The sequence below is a fragment of the Corylus avellana genome, chromosome 10 (assembly GCF_965113065.1).
Source record: "Corylus avellana chromosome 10, dhCorAvel1.hap1.2, whole genome shotgun sequence".
Taxonomy (NCBI): domain Eukaryota; kingdom Viridiplantae; phylum Streptophyta; class Magnoliopsida; order Fagales; family Betulaceae; genus Corylus; species Corylus avellana.
The window spans coordinates 13,254,820-13,272,859 of record NC_142499.1 but is presented as its reverse complement, the minus strand read 5'-3'; the positions used below and the strand labels follow the sequence as shown (position 1 = coordinate 13,272,859).

Sequence of the window (18,040 nt, the reverse complement as noted above, 5' to 3'; positions counted from 1 at the left end):
GTTGCTGATTTTAGACCCATTAGCTTATGCAATGTGGTTTACAAAATTGTTGCTAAAGTTATGGCCAACCGATTAAAACATGTATTACCTTTAATCATCTCTAGTAATCAATCGGCTTTTATTCCGGGCCGATTAATTTATGACAATATCCTTGCTGCCTATGAAACTCTCCACACCATGCACTTGAATGTATGGAAGGGTAGGATATATGGCAGTGAAGCTCGACATGAGCAAAGCCTACGATCGGGTGGAGTGGCTTTTTCTAGAAAAAGTGATGAGAAAATTGGGGTTTGGGAGCAAATGGGTCCAACTTGTAATGAAATGTGTTACCATTGTCTCTTTTTCTGTGATTGTTAATGGTCAACCTGTAGGGCTTTTTAAACCCTCCAGGGGGATCAAACAGGGTGACCCATTATCTCCATACCTCTTCATTTTATGTGCAGAGGTCTTAAGTACAATACTATCACTTGAAGAAAGGTCTGGACGTTTGAAGGGGGTCCCAACCTCCACAAGAGGCTTGAGGATTAACCATTTATTTTTTGCTGACGATAGTCTTCTTTTTTGTAAGGCTACAGAACAAGAATGGAATTGCTTGAAGGGAGTTTTGGGGGTGTATGAGGAAGCGTCGGGGCAGCGGCTTAATAATGATAAAACTTCTGTCTTTTTCAGCAGAAATACAAGCCAAGAAACAAAAGATAGAATTTTGGTGGCTGTAGGAGTCCCTAATTCACAAAGATTCGACACTTATCTGGGGCTTCCGGCGTTGGTGGGCAAGTCAAGAATCTGGGAATTTTAGAGCTTGATAGAAAAGGTGCAAAAGAGGGTGACAGACTGGAAGACAAAATTTCTATCTCAGGCGGGAAAGGAGGTTCTAATCAAAGCAGTGATCCAAGCCATACCTTCGTATAGTATGAGCATCTTTTTGCTTCCCTCAGGATTGTGTAAAGAGCTCAACAAATTGATGCAGAAATTTTGGTGGGGTCACAAGGAGAATGACAAGAAGATACATTGGATGAGTTGGAAGAGGATGGGACGTGCAAAAAATATAGGAGGTTTGGGCTTCCGTGATCTCAATTGTTTTAACAAGGCTCTCCTAGCAAAGCAATGTTGGCGCCTAACGCAATACCCCAACAGCTTGGCAGCGAAGATAATCAAAGCCAAGTATTACTCCACTGGGTCGTTATTGTCTGCAAAATTGGGGAGCAAGCCGTCATTTGCCTGGAGGAGCATTTTCATGGGCAGGGAGCTGTTTGAAGAAGGAACAATCTGGCGCATCGGTAATGGTTCATCAGTTCGGATCAGGGGAGATAAATGGATTCCCTTGCCGATAACTTACTCCACATAGACGTGTAGTCCTCTCATTGGGAAGGATGCGATGGTAGCTGATTTAATAGAAGAAAACCCGGTCCAATGGAATAGGCAGTACATTTTCCAACATTTTGGCGAGGAGGAAGCAATGACAATATGTAATATCCCGCTGAGTAGTTATCACCATGATGACAAAATGATTTGGCGTGCGACGAAATCAGGAGAATTCTCAGTAAAAAGTGCGTACCACCTGGAGAAGGAAAGACAAGAAAGACCACCTGGAGAAGGAAAGACAAGAAAGACTGAAGGGAGACTGCTCTTTGGGGGTGAGAACGCAGGCCATATGGAAGATGATTTGGGGTCTGAAGATCCCACATTCGGCACAAGTGTTCCTGTGGAGAGCTTGCAACAAAATTCTTCCGACAAAAGATAATCTAAAGCAGCGGAGAGTCGTTGAGGATGATACCTGCATTTTCTGCTGCAGTGCTGTCGAAACCACCCACCATATACTCTGGGATTGCCCATCATCTCAGGACGTCTGGTCAGTTAGTGGTAGGAGGTTCCAAAAATGTAGATCGGGTGGGGACAATTTTTGCGAGCTGGTGGAATATCTGATGGGGACGGCACAGAAGGAAGAGCTGGAGCTGTTTGCTATGGTTGCTAAGAGAATTTGGAATCGACGAAATAAGGTGGTGCACGGGGAGGCTTTTTCACACCCAAGCCTTATAGCAAAGCAGGCCAGTGATCATCTCCAGTTATATCGTAAGGTAGGTGAGAAACATGAGGAGAATTCTCAGAATGCTCCTGGCCCATCACGGTTGATTCAACAAAAATGGGAAGCCCCACCGGAGGGTTATTTTAAAATTAATTGGGATGTTGCTTTAGCAGAAGGGGAGCAAAAAATGGGGGTGGGGGTTATTATCAGAGATGAAAAAGGAAATACCATGGCAGCTTTAAGCCAACCTATTGGGGCACTCTACGAACCTGTCGCAGCTGAGGCTATGGCTGCTTTACGGGCTGTGGAGTTTAGCAGGGAGGTGGGAATAAATGATGTGTTCCTTGAAGGGGATTCGCTGCAAGTGGTACAGGCGATAAGTGACCCACAAAACAGCTGGAGACGATATGGGCAGATCATTGACGATATAAAATGGGGAGTGAGGTCTCTAAATAAATGGAAGATCAGGCACGCAAGAAGAGAGGCAAACCAGGCAGCCCATGGTCTAGCTAAATATGCAATCAGAAGTTCTGAAACTCACGTGTGGTTGGAGGAGTCTCCTAGTTGTATCTCAGATGTTGTTTTTTTAGAGCAAACGGCTCTATCTTTGTAAGGCTTAGGCCGACATTTCCATTTTCTTTGAATGAAGTGAATATCATTTCCCTCACAAACACTCACCCTCGTATGTGGACTCAAACTCTTTTTTAATAGGTGAAACCTAACGTGTGAAATATATTTTTGGGAAAGTATTTTCCACTATTTTCATCTTGTATGAAAAATTGAGGTAGCCCAACTCTCTCAAGTAGCTAGAATTAATTGTTTTGCATTGTTTTCTAGAATTAATTGTTTTGCTTTGTTTACATTCCAATTTCTCCAAAATTACTGTAAAACCTATAACTAACAACCGGTCTATACCAAACATACTTCAGTGGTCTTTGTTTATGATGTATTGGTGGCTATGATACCAATAGAGATTTCAACATTGACCGATTGCACAAAAATATATAAAAATAAAAATTCTCCCCGCTAATTGATTACTTCGTTGGATCATGTTGTGTGCGCGTGAAGACTAGACTAAAGGCCCGTATTAGATTGCCATTTCAAAAAGTGAAATTTTAAAAATTGTGTTTTTAAAAATTAAGTTTTTAAAATCGCAACTTTTTTAAATTGTAAAAACGTTTGGTAAAAATTGTAAAAAATTTTAAAATTGAAATTTCGCTACTTTAAAAAATTGTAAAAATTGCGTTTTTGAAATTCACCAACAAATGTCGGTCCACTTTCAAAAGCAAATCAATTTGCAAGGAATATGATGAATTCCATGGAAATTTTGTCTATCTATGTATTTTATGGACAATCATACACTGAAGTGGGATAGGACTCTATGTACTATATGAAGTAAAATGTTTTATTATGATCTTATATTCTAGTAGCGTTTTTCCAACAACCTATATAACACTTGTTTTAAAAGCTTAAGCTAATAGGAAGAGGTAAATTTAATCACTTAATCATTACTTTAAGATTCAACTTCACGTGTGGGTTCAAACTCGTGGGAGGTGAATTGACGGAGTCAAGGTTCGATCCTAGGACGTTTGAGATTGTGTTTGAGAAGTAGCGCTTTAAAGTAAAAAAGGTTTTTTTTGAAAAAATTCATTTTTACTCTTTTGCCAAAAATACGTTTTTGTCATTTTTTTGGCTTTCTGACCTTCAAAAGCGCTTTGAATTTTTTTACCAAACTGGTTTTTTTTTTTTTTTTTTTTCAAGGCTAAATATATTATAAATCCGTGTGTCAACCCGCTAAAACTGTAAAATCCTTAAGTTTTAATTTTTCATTTTTAATTTTTAATTTTTAATTTTTTAGAGTTTTTACTCGCTGAGTTAATCGAAATGTCAAATAAATCCTCACCATAAAATTTTCTCAAATTTGTGTACCACCCGTTAGTCCCACTCAAAACGCATCATTTTGCCACGTAAGCGTTTTAATTTTTTATTAGCCTGATAGTCACCCCTTCCTCTCTGTTTTTGGGTTTTTAATTTCCTCTCTGTTTTTGGCCCAGCTTAACCAAGAATCAATGCATTTTGCATGATTTTGAATTATGCATACTTTTTTGCTTGATTTTGAATTATTGCAGACTTTTTGGCAATCCATCTTAATTAACCCACTTGTAATTGTATGAACCCAATTGCTTCTGGCAATGGCTTTTGCTCTCACTCAAACTCTCTTTACCTTGCTACTTCTTCTGTTACCGATTCCTGCCATTTGCTCAAACTAATGCCAACATTACTATGGCAGATTCTCTCTCTGCAGCTGATAACTCTTCATGGGTTTCTCCTTCTGGTGATTTTGCCTTCGGATTTCGCCAACAAAACAACTCAGATTTCTTCCTGCTATCCATATGGATACCCGACAGAAGCATAGTTTGGCGCGCAAATGCAGATCGGCTGGGTATAAAGAGGATAACAATTTTTAATTTTTAACAATTTAGTTTGGTACAAGCGTTCAGCGCTCATACAAGCAAATATTTATAAAGAGAAGTGTTATCTACACCACACAAGCAAGTGAAAGATGTGTATGTGGGATTATATATTTGATAATGAATGGGTATTGAAAATTGAAAAGCATTTTTATTACTGTCTAAAAATGTAAATCTATATATTTTGGAATTCAAATTTTGGATGCTAAAATTCACCATCACTGAAACCCAAGGAAACAAAAATCAGTAAATTGCCACTCACATATACAGTATAACATTTGACCAATCCAAAACAATATAAACATACCCTTCGGTTTTTTTTTCCAACATATTCTCAGCAACCAAACAGAGAATACCAAAAATATCAAACACCCGGAAAGCAAAACGACCAATCACCAAAACGAGAAACGAGAAATACCCGTCAAAATCAAACCCAAAATAACCACAAATGCTCACATAACCATGCGAAAATTAAAAACCCAAAAACAGAGAGGAAGGGGTGGCTTCCTGGCCACCTCTTCAATTTTTTTTTTTTTTTTAGAATTAATTTTTAAATTAAATTAATAAAAAATTAATATGTTAGTGAGGAAAAATGGTTCCTTTTGATTAGGACTAACGGGCGTTACACAAATTTGAGAAAATTTAATTGTGGGGATTTATTTGGCATTTTGATTAAGCCATAGAGTAAAAACTCTAAAAAAAAAAAAAAAAATAGAGATTTTACAGTTTTTGCGGGTTGACTCAGTGATTTATAATATATTTATCTTTTTTTCAAACGAGCTTTAAGGGTGTTAAACGCACTTTTGAGGTCCTCAAACGCAATCTCAGACGTACCCTTAGTACGAAACCAGTGATATTTAGTTGATACTTGTTTGCTAACTTTTTCTTTCTTTCTTTTTTTTTTTTTTTTTCTTCTTTTTGGATGAATGAAAATAAATTAACAAACAAGTTGAAAAACTATGATTTGCATCCATGTATAAAGCTTGTCCCCATAAGTGTTAAAGTGCTAATTTAAATGATTAAATTTATCTCTTCCTATTAGATTAAACATTTGGGGTATGTGATGATTTAACATGATATCAAAGCTAAAAGTTTTGAGTTCGAACCTTGACTTCCTCAATTACCTCTCATTTCATTTAAATATTTTATGTATTGGGTCTCACATATTAAAAGGGAGTGGTCTGTTTAACTCCAAATTCTAACGAAAGGGGATAAATTACATCAAATTAAAAGTTCAAGGGGTAAAATTGAGAGTTTTTAAATTTTAAGGTCTTATTAAAAGAGGATAACTTCTATAAGGAGTTGGTGCAAACCAGCTTCTTTGTGCCCACCAATTAGAAATGGACAGTTAGGATTATCACACCAACTCAAATGAGATGGAAAACACCCGATTAAATCCACAAAAGCCTTCATTTTTTCCCTCTCCCTCTCCTCCCCCTCTCTCTCTCTCTCTCCCTCTCCTCCCTCTCTCTCTTCGGCGGCAACAGAGATCTTGCCGGAGCCCAGCCCACAGCTCACCGTTGAAGACGCCGGAGTCCAGCTTACAGTTTGCCGGAGAAGACGCCGGAGCCAAACCCGACGCCGGAGACCAAACCTCTCCGGTCCATCTCTCTCTCTTTCTCTCTCTCTCTCCGGCGACAGTTGAGATGCTGGTTTCTCTCTCTGGTGCTCCATCTCTCTCACTCTGGCGAAGCTAAGATGCCGGTTCCTCTATCCGGTGCTCCTCTCTCTCTCCGATGCTCCAGTTCTCCTTCTAACCAGGGATGAAAAAAAATCTTATTTTCTTACATTAATTGCTTAAATGTCTGATTTTTACTAGGGGTGGCAAAATGGGTACCTGACACGACCCGATTACGACCCGCGGGTACCCGTTACACGATTAGCCTATACCCAGACACGACCCGTTTAGCTAAACGGGTAATCGGGTTTGACACGATTATGACACGAAAATAGCCGAGTAACCCGACACGACCCGTTTAAAATAATCGGGTCTAATCGGGTAGATACGACCCGACCCGACACGACCCGATTACCCTAAACTATAAAATTAAAAAAATAAAAATAAAAAAAATCAAAATTGTAATAATAATACTAATACAATAATACATCAATATAGTCAACGCAAAAAATTGAGTTCCAAGAGATTAAAGGCTTTAATAAAGGATAAGAAAAAAATATATATATCGGAAAGTGACTGTAATTGACAAATTATATTCCAAAAGAAATTACTAAACTCATAATTTCACCTAAAGTTAAAAGTTAAAACAAGTAAATTCATTTATTATAAGTTCATTATTAAAATAGTCCACTTATTATTTAGTCCCACATATAACAAAAGTGTTAAAAAATTAATTTAAACAATGAAAATCACAGTTTTCTTGTTGGCTTTCTCTTTTGTTAGTAATTATGTATTAACTTATTTCTTGAAGCAGGCTTCCTTGTTCCCAAAGGCTGAAAATGGTAAAGTAAGTCTTAATTTCTTAAAGTTTGTACTTAAAAAAAAAAAAAAAAAATTCCTAAAGTCTGTAAGTTAGTTAACGTGAGGAGTCCGCAAGGCAAAAAAAAAAAAAAAAGTCTTAAAGTCTGTAAGTTAAGAAATAAAAAGTCTGTAAGTCTGTAAACGTGAGGTGAGGAGTCCGCAAGACCGCAAGGCAGAAAAAAATAAAAAAATCTGGGTCTGGCGGGTCGCAAGGCAAAAAAAACAAAAATAAAAAAATAAAAGAGAAAAATAAAATAAAATAAAAAATCTGGGTCTGACGGGTCGACCCGCCAACCCGCCAGACCCGGATACTGTGCGGGTCTGACGGGTCGACCCGCCAGACCCGCACAATAATCGTGTCTAGCGGGTCGACCCGCCAGACACGAAATTTTCGGGTCTTAATCGGGTAGACCCGATTACGACCCGAACCCGATTAGCCCAAACTCAATACCTGTTTTTTCGTGTCGTGTTCGTGTCGGGTTCGCGGGTCGTGTCAAAATTGCTGGCCCTAGTTTTTACTTACATTATAAACCTACTGGCTAAAAAAAAAGTAACATTACCATAAACTATGCAATGGATTAGATAGAATGAGGTTGTTTCCATTTGTACACTTGATGAATGATCTTCTTGTTAACAAAAAGAAATATGCGGCAGCAATTTTCAGATGCTCCTCAACCCAAATATTCGGAAAATCTTCGGGTGTTCTTTTACTCAAATATTTCTGATAACCTAGCTCGTTTTAAAAGCACATGAATTGATGTGTTTGGTGAGTTGTGGGTCACAGCCCGTCTGTTAGCCTAGTGACATGATTGTATTGTGCTCACCTTCATCTTATTGAAATTTCTCTGTTAACCTAAGTGGATTATTACAAGAATTGGACAAATATCTCTGAATTCCCGTTCATGATAAAACTGAAGTGGGCACGGAAAAAGAAGCAACAGAATTGGACAGCAAAGAGGGAAAAGTGAGCACTGGGCAGCAGAGAATTTTTTTCATCTTCTTCCGGTCAAAGAGAGAGACAGAGAGGGTGCACTAGAGAGGTCTGGGTTGGGGTTGGGCTCTGGTGTCTTCTCCTGCACACTTCGAGCTGTGCTCCAGCGTCGTCTCCGGCAATCTATGGGCTGGGATGCACGCCGCCGCTAGAGAGTGGAGAGGGAGAGAAAGAGAGAGGGAGGGAGGGAGGGAGGGAGAGCACGTCGCCGCTGGAGAGAGAAAGAGAGAGACGAAGGTAGAGGGAAAAAAATGAGGGTTTTTGTGGATTTAATCGGGTGTTTTTCATCTCATTTGAGTTGGTGTGATAATCCTAGCTGTCCATTTCTAATTGGTGGGCACAAAGGAGTTGGTTGACACCACCTCCTTATAGAAGTTATCCTCCTTATTAAAATGGGTGGAAGTTCATGGGGTCTTTATGAAGTTAACCCTTATTTTAATTTCCAGAAATTAAATAATTTTACCATAATTAGGTCTTTAATTAGAGAGCTCTGACAAACATTTTTCAATAATTGGAGTCTTATTCTATCTTTGCAATTTCTTGTTTTTCTCTCTTTCTGCCTTTTGAATTATTTTCATCTTTGCAATTGATAATCTCTTTTAATTATATTTGGGGTCTTAATTAGAGAGCAATGACTAACCTCTTTTTTATACCATAACGAAGGCCACTTTCTCTCTATGAGTTCTATTAAATCACCACTTATCCCAAAATTTTAAGTTGATAGGAAGAACTAAATTTAATCACTTAATTAATACTTAACACTCATCCTCACATGTGGACTCAAACTCTTTTTTAATATGTGAAACCTAAGATGTGTAATTTTTTTTTTTTGGAAGTATTTTCCACTATTTTCATCTTTTATGAAAAATTAAGCAAGCCCAACTCTCTCAATTGTTTTGCTTTGTTTACATTCCATTAATTGCACCAAAAATAACTCTAAAACCTATAACTAACAACCGGTCCATACCAAACACACTTCAGTGGTCTTTGTTTATGATTTGCTGGTGGCTATAATACCAATAGAGATTTCAATCCACCTTGAAATCATATATATATATATATATATATATATAATCTACTAATGGACATATATATAATCAGATTATTTTAAAGATCATTAACGCACGATTTGCCCCAGTGGTGACTATTTCTTTCATCATTGACCGATTGCCCAAAAATATATAAAAGTAAAAACTCTCCCGCTAATTGATTACCTTGTTGGACCATGTTGTGCACGCACGAAGACTAACCAATTAATAGTCATCAACCCACAAATGTCCGTCCACTTTCAAAAGCAAATCAATTTGCAAGGAACATGATTAATTAATTCCTTGGAAATCTAATTCCATCATTTGACCGATTTGCACAAATTTGGAAGATGATTAGTTATGTGTGAAATGCATTACGCATTTAGATTTCCACGGAATCAAATTCCTTGTAAATTGATTTCCTTTTGAAAGTGGACATTAATTTCGCCATTGCCTTTGTTGTAATGTAAGACTAAGAGTGGTTGTTCCATTTCAACTCATTACTCATTTGGAAGATATTATTGAAAATATATCAAAAATGAAGCACGCTATATATTAGAACATAGTTCTTAGATTTCCACGCTATTATAACTCCTATATATATATATATATATATATATATATATATATATATATATATATATATACTTGAAGTGGACAAGTTTGTAACGTATAAGAACTAATGAGTTTACTTGAGATTTATTATAAATAGAAGACAATTTCTCCCATTGATCATTCATGGGAGTCCAAACTCAAAACCTTGTGTTCATAAAAATTGAATACACGCTACCATAGAGTTCATTTTTAATATTACATTATTTGAGTAGTCTTTATTATCATGCATTTGTCGTATCTCAATGGGAATAGGATCCTTTCGTGTCCATAATGGGTTGGAGAATATTCAGTTCATGGATGAGATCTCTTCTTAGAAATTCTACAGTCTCGAATAGAACACTTGTCCTACTACCAAAAAATAATAATAATAATAATAATAATAATAATAATAATAAAACAATATTTTAGATTAAAAAAATTAAAAATAAAAAATAAAATAATAAAAAAAAAATGGTGGCTGGCCACCGCATCTTAGCCATACGGGGTGGCCGAACCACCCCATTTTAACTGGGGGTGGCAAGAGAGCCACCCCAATGGCCAACCAGGGGTGGCTGGACCACCCCATGGCCCTTGGGGGTGGTCCGGCCACCCCCTAAACCCAAACTAAAAACAAAAAAAATAAAAAAATCGTTTGGCCCTTGGGCACCCCCATGCGCCATGGGGTGGCCGAAGCCACCCCCAGCCCCAATTGGGGTGGTTCGACCACCCCCAAATATCTTATAAAAATTATAATTTTTATAATTTTGTTTTAAAATTTTTTTAAAAAAATATATAATATTTTTTTTTTTATTAATGAGACAAATGTCTCATTTATGGCCTCGGGATCTCTTTATGAGATCCTGACTATTAACTGGATATTCTCCAGTCCAAAATGAGGATCCTGTTCCATCTCAATAAGGCCTAGTATTGAAGCCCAAGCAGGGCCACTGGTGCTCTTGTTCTCAGGCCGAGCCGAGCTTGATGGTAAAGCATGTAGCTCAAGCCTGACCCAACCATGATCATGCATTGGACTAGAATCAAACTAGTACTAAATTTTTAAGTTCGGTTTATTTAAGCTCACAATAACGTCCTTATCATTTCCCTATATCATTTAACTATTCTTTCAAATAAATGTTGAAAGAAATAGTAAGGGAAGAAAAAGAAAGGGATTAGGATCTCTTACAATTTTTTTAAAATTATAGATTCTCAAATTATATAATTTAGGTCATTTTTAGGAATTGAAACACTTAAAAATGCTACCTATTAAAAACGTGATCTATTATTTCTTTAAAATTTAAAGGGATCCTGATCATTTGACATAGTGGCAGCATTAATGGCGAAATTTTGTGCATGGGTGGGTCAAAATTTTGCTAAACCAAGTTTGCTGAAGGCGGAATCTACTTGGCTTGGATTGGCTTTGAAATGTAGCTGTGGTCTGCATTGTGGATTTTATTGGCAAGTTGGAGATTAATAGAGAGCATCCATATTTTTGTTCATTAACAAAATTGTTTTTTTTTTTTTTTTTCATGCTTGTATGGATGAAATAATACCGATTTTAGTATTTAATTATAACATTTGTTTAAGTGGGTATTTGGGTTTTAAATTGTTTTGACAATACTTTCGTACTTGGGTGCATATATCTTCAATAGATATATATTAAGAAATTTCATTAACAATGCGGTTAATGAAAAGTAGGTTAAAAAAGAACCAAAATTTATTCTACAAAATGGTTTTAGGATTGCTAAAACAAGGGTATTTTTTGTTGTAATTAACCGCCCGTCCACATAAGATAGAAATTAACCGCCGTTTAAATTTAATGATTTTTTCAATAACATCTGTTTTATTTTTCATAATTATTTTTTAATATTTTTTTGTTATTCTTTTCTAAAACACTTTCACAAAAAAATAAATAAATAAATTAAATTAAAATTAAATTATAATGAAAACATGCGCTAGAAATGAAATCACAAATAGGAGCCTTTGCCGCTTATACGTACCGGCCACTTTGATGTAACACTTATGAAAAACACAACAAGATGCAAGAAAACACAACACAACTGTATATGGAGTCTCACCAAGCTGTCAAAGATGTCTCATTCCCAAGGAATTTGGGATAAACTGAATAATTCTCAAAGATCCCAATAAGTTCAAATTACACCACTTCATAACATTCTACCGTGCATTTATTTGATCAGAGATAAGAGATAACAAAAACAGATGATAACAATGACACGCCAAACATCAACTATCTATGGGGTGCATGCCTAGGATATATAAGATAAACCTGAACCGAACCTACTGAACATGCACATGCCTTATAACGACCTACAAGATATATATTGTCATCAATTGGTATGCCCACAGGACTTCGGGAAAATGCGTCTCTAATTGCCCTCATTTCGTTGACGACATCATTTGTGGGCAAACGCTTATGAGGTGATGTTGAAGAGCACAACAATCCAATCTGCAACACCGAGATCAAGCAACCCACAACTCTACTTCTAGGATTGAAATGATGATCAACTTCTTCAATTATTGCGCTTTCTTCAATATCAACGTTATTTGTCTCATCATCATCTTCATTTTCTTCAAAGGGCATTGACAAGTCCACTATATCCATGACACGTTCCGGCAAAGCCATTGCAGTAAACTTTTGAATGCTCAAACCTTCTTTGAACATGTCATCGGTAGGTTTTTTCCCAGTGAACATCTCCAGCAATAGTACACCATAGCTATAAATATCTCCAAGTATAGAAATTTGGCCACCCATCCCATACTCTGCAATTTATTAATACATTAGTACATGATCACTAGATATTATAGATCTATACTTAAGAATTTATAGTTATATATTTATATATATATAAGACCCAAGAATTAGACATCCTTGAAAAAAAAAAAAAAAAAAAAAAAAAAAGACCTAAGAATTAGACTTGGACCTATCAAAAATAGGTTTGAACTTTCGTTCATAATTTAGCCAGAATCGAATTATTGGTTGAAAACAAACCTGGAGGAATGTACCCGATGGAACCCTTCAACGCAATTGAAAAGTCTAACATACTTTGATTTTTGGAGGGATTATTTGATGCGTCAATGACGAACTTTGCTAATCCAAAGTCACCAACATGGGCCACCATATCTTCATTGAGGAGGACATTGCTTGGCTTTAAGTCACAGTGAACAATCGGTGTTTGGCAATGGAGATGAAGATATTGTAATGCATAAGCAACATCCATGGCTATATTCAGTCTCTGAATAAAGCTCAATCTCTTGCATTGATGTTGCTCATCCTCTATAGGATGCAGCCACTGGTCTAAGCTTCCATTACACATGAACTCAAAAACTAGACTCTTAAAGTCGTTCCCTTGATGATCAATACTTGAGCAAGCAGTGATAACCTTAAGGAGATTACGATGTCGTAAACTTCTCAAAACATTGCATTCATTAACGAAACTCTTGGAACCTCCTCGTTGTTGAAGGTTTAACACTTTAACTGCAATAACTGCTCCATTGCTAGAAAGAACTCCTTTGTATACAAAACCAAAACTACCAGAACCGATCAAATTGTCCACAGAGAAACCATTAGTTGATGCTGAGAGTTCTGCATAAGATATACAAGCCAATCGCCTATTCATTAAGGAAGATGCAGCCAAAGGTCTCTTTCTCCATTTTTTAACATTACAACATGTGATGAAAAAACATAGCAGAACAAGTCCCAATATGATAGGAATTACTACTTTGAGTGCAAGGCGTTTCACGGATGCACGTGTACTACTTCTATAGCATGTTGGCAAATGTAATTCTGGGACACCACCACATAGTTTGTAATTTCCAAAGATTGAAATTGCGCTTACAGTCAAAAAAATCCCTTCACTTGGCACTTTCCCAAAGAGATCATTATCAGAAAGATTGAGATGCTTAAGTGACAAAAACTTGCTAAGAAATTCAGGAATCTGCCCTGACAAGTTATTGAGCGAAAGATCAATTTCTTCTAAACCTCGTAGTGTCTTCAAGGATGGAGGAATTGCTCCTTCAAATGAATTACCCTCCAAATGCAAACTCACCAAACTAGTACAGCTGCCAAGGGAAGTTGGAATTTCACCAGATAATTTATTATCTGAGAGATCTAACTTCCAAAGATTTTTTAAGTTACCTACTTCAAATGGTAGTGTACCTGTCAACGAATTATGAGACAAGACCAAATAAATTGAAAGGGATGAAAGACCAATAACTTGTTTTGGTATGGCACCATTGAGATTGTTAGTAGAAAGGTTTAGTTCAAGCAAATTTTGGCAGTTTCCTAGGCTTGGGGGTATACTTCCCTCAAATTTGTTCTCATCCATGAGGAGCTTTATCAATCTAGTTAAGTTACCTAAAGAGGATGGGATTGACCCAAAAAATTTGTTATTGTTCAAATATAGTACCTGTAACTGCTGGAGCTTCCCAAGTTCCTCGGGGAGAGGACCACCCAAATTGTTACCATGTAATTCCAGATCAGTCAAGTTAACAAGGTCGCCAATCCCAATGGGAATGCCTCCATGTATCTTATTTCCACCTAGAGCAAGCCACCACAGCTGGGAGGAAAGGTTGGCTATAGAGTTGGGCAGTAGACCACCAAATTGATTGAATTCGAGAGTCAAGGTCTCTAAACTTGTACAATTAGCCAAAAAATCCAGAAAATTCAGGTCACCAACTTTCCCATTTCCAAGTCTATTTTCTCCGAAACCCAGATAAACCAAGCCACGCAAACCTCCTAGATTTTGAGGCACCGTCCCAGTGAGACCATTTTCACTAAAGTCAAGCATGTGAAGTCTAGACGCATTTGACAATGACACGGGAATATGTCCTGTGAAACTATTAAGACCGCTAAAAATTGTTTTTAGGTTAGGAAGAGTAAGGCCAACATCTGATGGAAGGCTTCCATGCAATTGGTTTCCAGCAACAGAGAAATGGTATATGGAAGAAATATTATAAATGAGAGGAGAGATAGTACCAGATAGATTATTCACAGCAAGACTGAAAAATCCCAAGACTGATAGACGACCAAGCACACTAGGTATGCGCCCATTTAGATTGTTCTCGTAAAGGGAAAGAACAAACAAAGAAGAAAAGTTTCCTATCCACGCTGGGATACTTCCTGTAAGGTTGTTCACAGCAAGTTGCAGGAAAACCAACTTTGACAATGTACTGAACTGCTCTGGAATCTGCCCAACAAGCTTGTTGTGAACAACATCAAGCACTCTAAGTTGTGTACAATGACTTAGATTACTTGGAAGGTTCCCACCAAAGGAATTGAAACTCAAGTTGAGATGCTGCAGGCGCCCTAGTCTTCCCACTTCTTGAGGAATTTCACCATAGATGCTATTGTTTCTCAGGTTGATTCCAGTAAGGTGAGTAAGATTTCCAATAGAAGGTGTTAAGGTGCCACTCAATCTTTGAACTTGTAAGTTGAGAATCATGACTCTTTTACTGGAGGGGGTGCATGTAACACCGAACCAGTTGCAGAAGTGGGTGGAGTCATTCCACAAGCTCATGATTTGAAGTGGGTCTCCACTAATCTGATTCTTGAAGGCAAGCAACGCCAGTCGATCGGACTCATCTGCAAAAGTTGGAATTCTTGCAGATTTCAAAGTTGGGCTCATAAACAAGAGAAGAATTCCGTGAAAGAATATGAAGAAAATCAACTTGGAATGCAGACAAGAGTGCTTCATCTGGTTGGGAATATAATTTATCAAGACTAAGGTCCAAGTCGAGTTTGTTTGATATGAAAATATCAAAAATTTCCAATGAGAGTCAAAAGGAAACACATTTTAGTGGGTCAAGCGATTGGGATAATATAGATGGCGAGGCCTAGCATCTTTTAAGTAGAGTGTTGTGACGCATGCAATTCAAACTTCATTTTGATAGTTGTTGGCCCACCTATAGGTAATGAAATTCGTCCGACGACTCTTTAACATCTATTCAATTTCATTGCTTTGTTTGCTGCAATCTTTGTCGTCCCTAATTTGAACCTAGTTAAGGAAATATGAAGTAAAATTTTTTATGATGAACTTTATTCTAGTAGCATTTTTTCAACAACTTATTTAACACTTGTACCAAAAGCTTAAATTGATAGGTAGAGGTAAATTTATTCACTTAATCATTATTTTGACATTTAACTTCACGTGTGCGCTCAAACTCCTGGAGGTGAGTTAACGAAGTTAAGGTTCGATCTCATGACGTTTGGGATTGCGCTTGAAAAAAAGAGCTTTTAAGTAAACGCTTTTTCGCAAAAGCTTCATTTCTAAGCTTTTACTAAAAGTATGTTTTGATCATTTTTACGTTTTTTGACCTTCGAAAGCGCTTTCAATTTTTTTTGACCAAACCGATTTTTTTCTTTTTTTTTTTTTTTTCAAACGAGCTTTTAGGGTGTTAAATGCACTTTTGAGGTCCTCAAACGCAACCCCAAACATGCCCTTAGTTGGAAACCCGTGATATTTAGTTGATACTTGTTTGCTCACTTCTTCTTCTTCCCTTTTTTTTCTTTTTTTTTTTTTTTTTTTTTTCTTCTTCTTATTGGATGAATGAAAATAAATTAACAAACAAGCTGAAAAACTATGATTTACAAACGTCACAATTGCTGAAAAACTATGAGGAAATCAGAGGCTACTCCTACATCCATCTATAAAGCTTGTTTCAATAAGTGTTAAAGTGTTGATTTAAATGATTAAATTTAGGGTTAAATACTCTTTTGCCCCCTAGGGTTTCAACACTTTATTTTTTTCTTCTTCTGGTTTCATTTTTATCACTGGAGGTAACTGTGGTTTTGATAAAGACAAAGATGATACATCCGTTAAAATTATGTCCAAAACTTAACGAAACATCACGTTTGCACCAATCTAATGTTGCCAAGTGTCGTATAATTAATTTTTAAAAATAAAAAATAAAAAGATTATATATATTAAAAAAAAAAAATTAGGGGTGGCTTTGGCTAGTTTGGAGGTGGCCTGCCACCCCATCTTGCCGGTTTGGCCACCCCCTTAGGCTCCCACCCCCATCCGGCCGTTGATAGAGCTTATTTCCACATCTACATTTCCAGGAGAAGAGATAGCCATCATCTTCTCCATGAGATGATATTATTGCACTGAAAGCCTTCCTTTTTTTCGTGAGAAGGAATGACAAGAGTGGCAATGCAAGGCTTGCAATTTAAGCACCTGTTCTCGCAGCCAGGAGGCTTTTTATCCCAACACCATTTCCCTCACTGTACCCTAAGGATGATATGCCAAAGTAGGAAATAATTAATTAGTAAGAAACAAAAACTACAGTGTATATATTTGACCGAGCGAACAATGAAGAAATTATGAAAAGACTTTTCCATGGAGACTAGGAAAACACCCCGATGGGTCTACAGCGAAAGAGAAATCACCCAGATCGGAAAACGCCGTGCCCAAACCGGCCAGATGGGTGTGGCCCGGCCACCCCCATTCGGTCGTGGGGGTGGGGCTGACTCGCAACCCCCAAACCGGCCAGTTGGTGGTGGCCAGCCCCCAGTGGCAGATATAGAAATTTGTATTAGGAGGGGCGGGAGAAGGAGGAGTATAGGCTAGGAAAAAAAAACTAAAAAAAATTACCTTAAATTTTTTTAAAAAAAAAAACAAAAAAAAGATTTGGGGGGGCATGCGCCCCTTTGCATTCGCCATTGCAGCCACCCCCCAAACCGGCCAAGAGCCTCCCCCAATTTTTTGTTTTTTTTTTTTTCAAAAATATATTTTTTAATCTTTTTAATATATTTTTTTAAAATAAAATTATCTGACACGTGACGACATTTGATTGGTGCTGAAGTTGCATTCCGTTCAGTTTTGGATGGAATTTTAACTAATGCATCATCTTGGTCTTTATGAAAATCACAAGTACATCCTGCGATAAACATGAAACCATAAGAGGAAAAAAATAAAGTGTTGAAACCCTAGGGGGCAAAAGAGTATTTAACCCTTAAATTTATCTCTTCCTATTAGTTTAAGCTTTTGAGATAAGTGATGATTTAACATTATATTAGAGCCAAAGGTTTTGAGCTCCAACATTGACTCTATCATGTACCTCCAATTTCAATTAAATATTTAATGTGTTGGGCCTCACATATTAAAAGGGAGTGATTTGTTTAACGCCAAATTCTAACGAAATGGGATAAATTGCATCAAATTATAAATTCGATGGGTGAAATTGAGAGTTTTGAATTTTGGGGTCTTATCAAAACAGGTAAAAGTTCATGTGGTCTTTATGAAGTTAACCTTATTTTAATTTCCTGAAATTAAATAATTTTACATAATTAGGTCTTTAATTAGAGGGCTATGACAAACATTTTTCAATAATTGGGGTCCTATTCTATCTTTGCGATTCCTCGTTTTTCTCTCTTTCTGCCTATTGAATTATTTTCATCTTTGCAATTGATAATCTCTTTTAATTATATTTGTGGTC

General features: G+C 36.9%; 1 pseudogene; it reads right to left on the bottom strand.

The window, feature by feature from the left end:
• Window positions 1-11,831: 11,831 nt before the first annotated feature.
• LOC148583370 (putative receptor-like protein kinase At3g47110 pseudogene) lies at window positions 11,832-15,300 on the bottom strand (annotated as a pseudogene).
• Window positions 15,301-18,040: the final 2,740 nt, after the last annotated feature.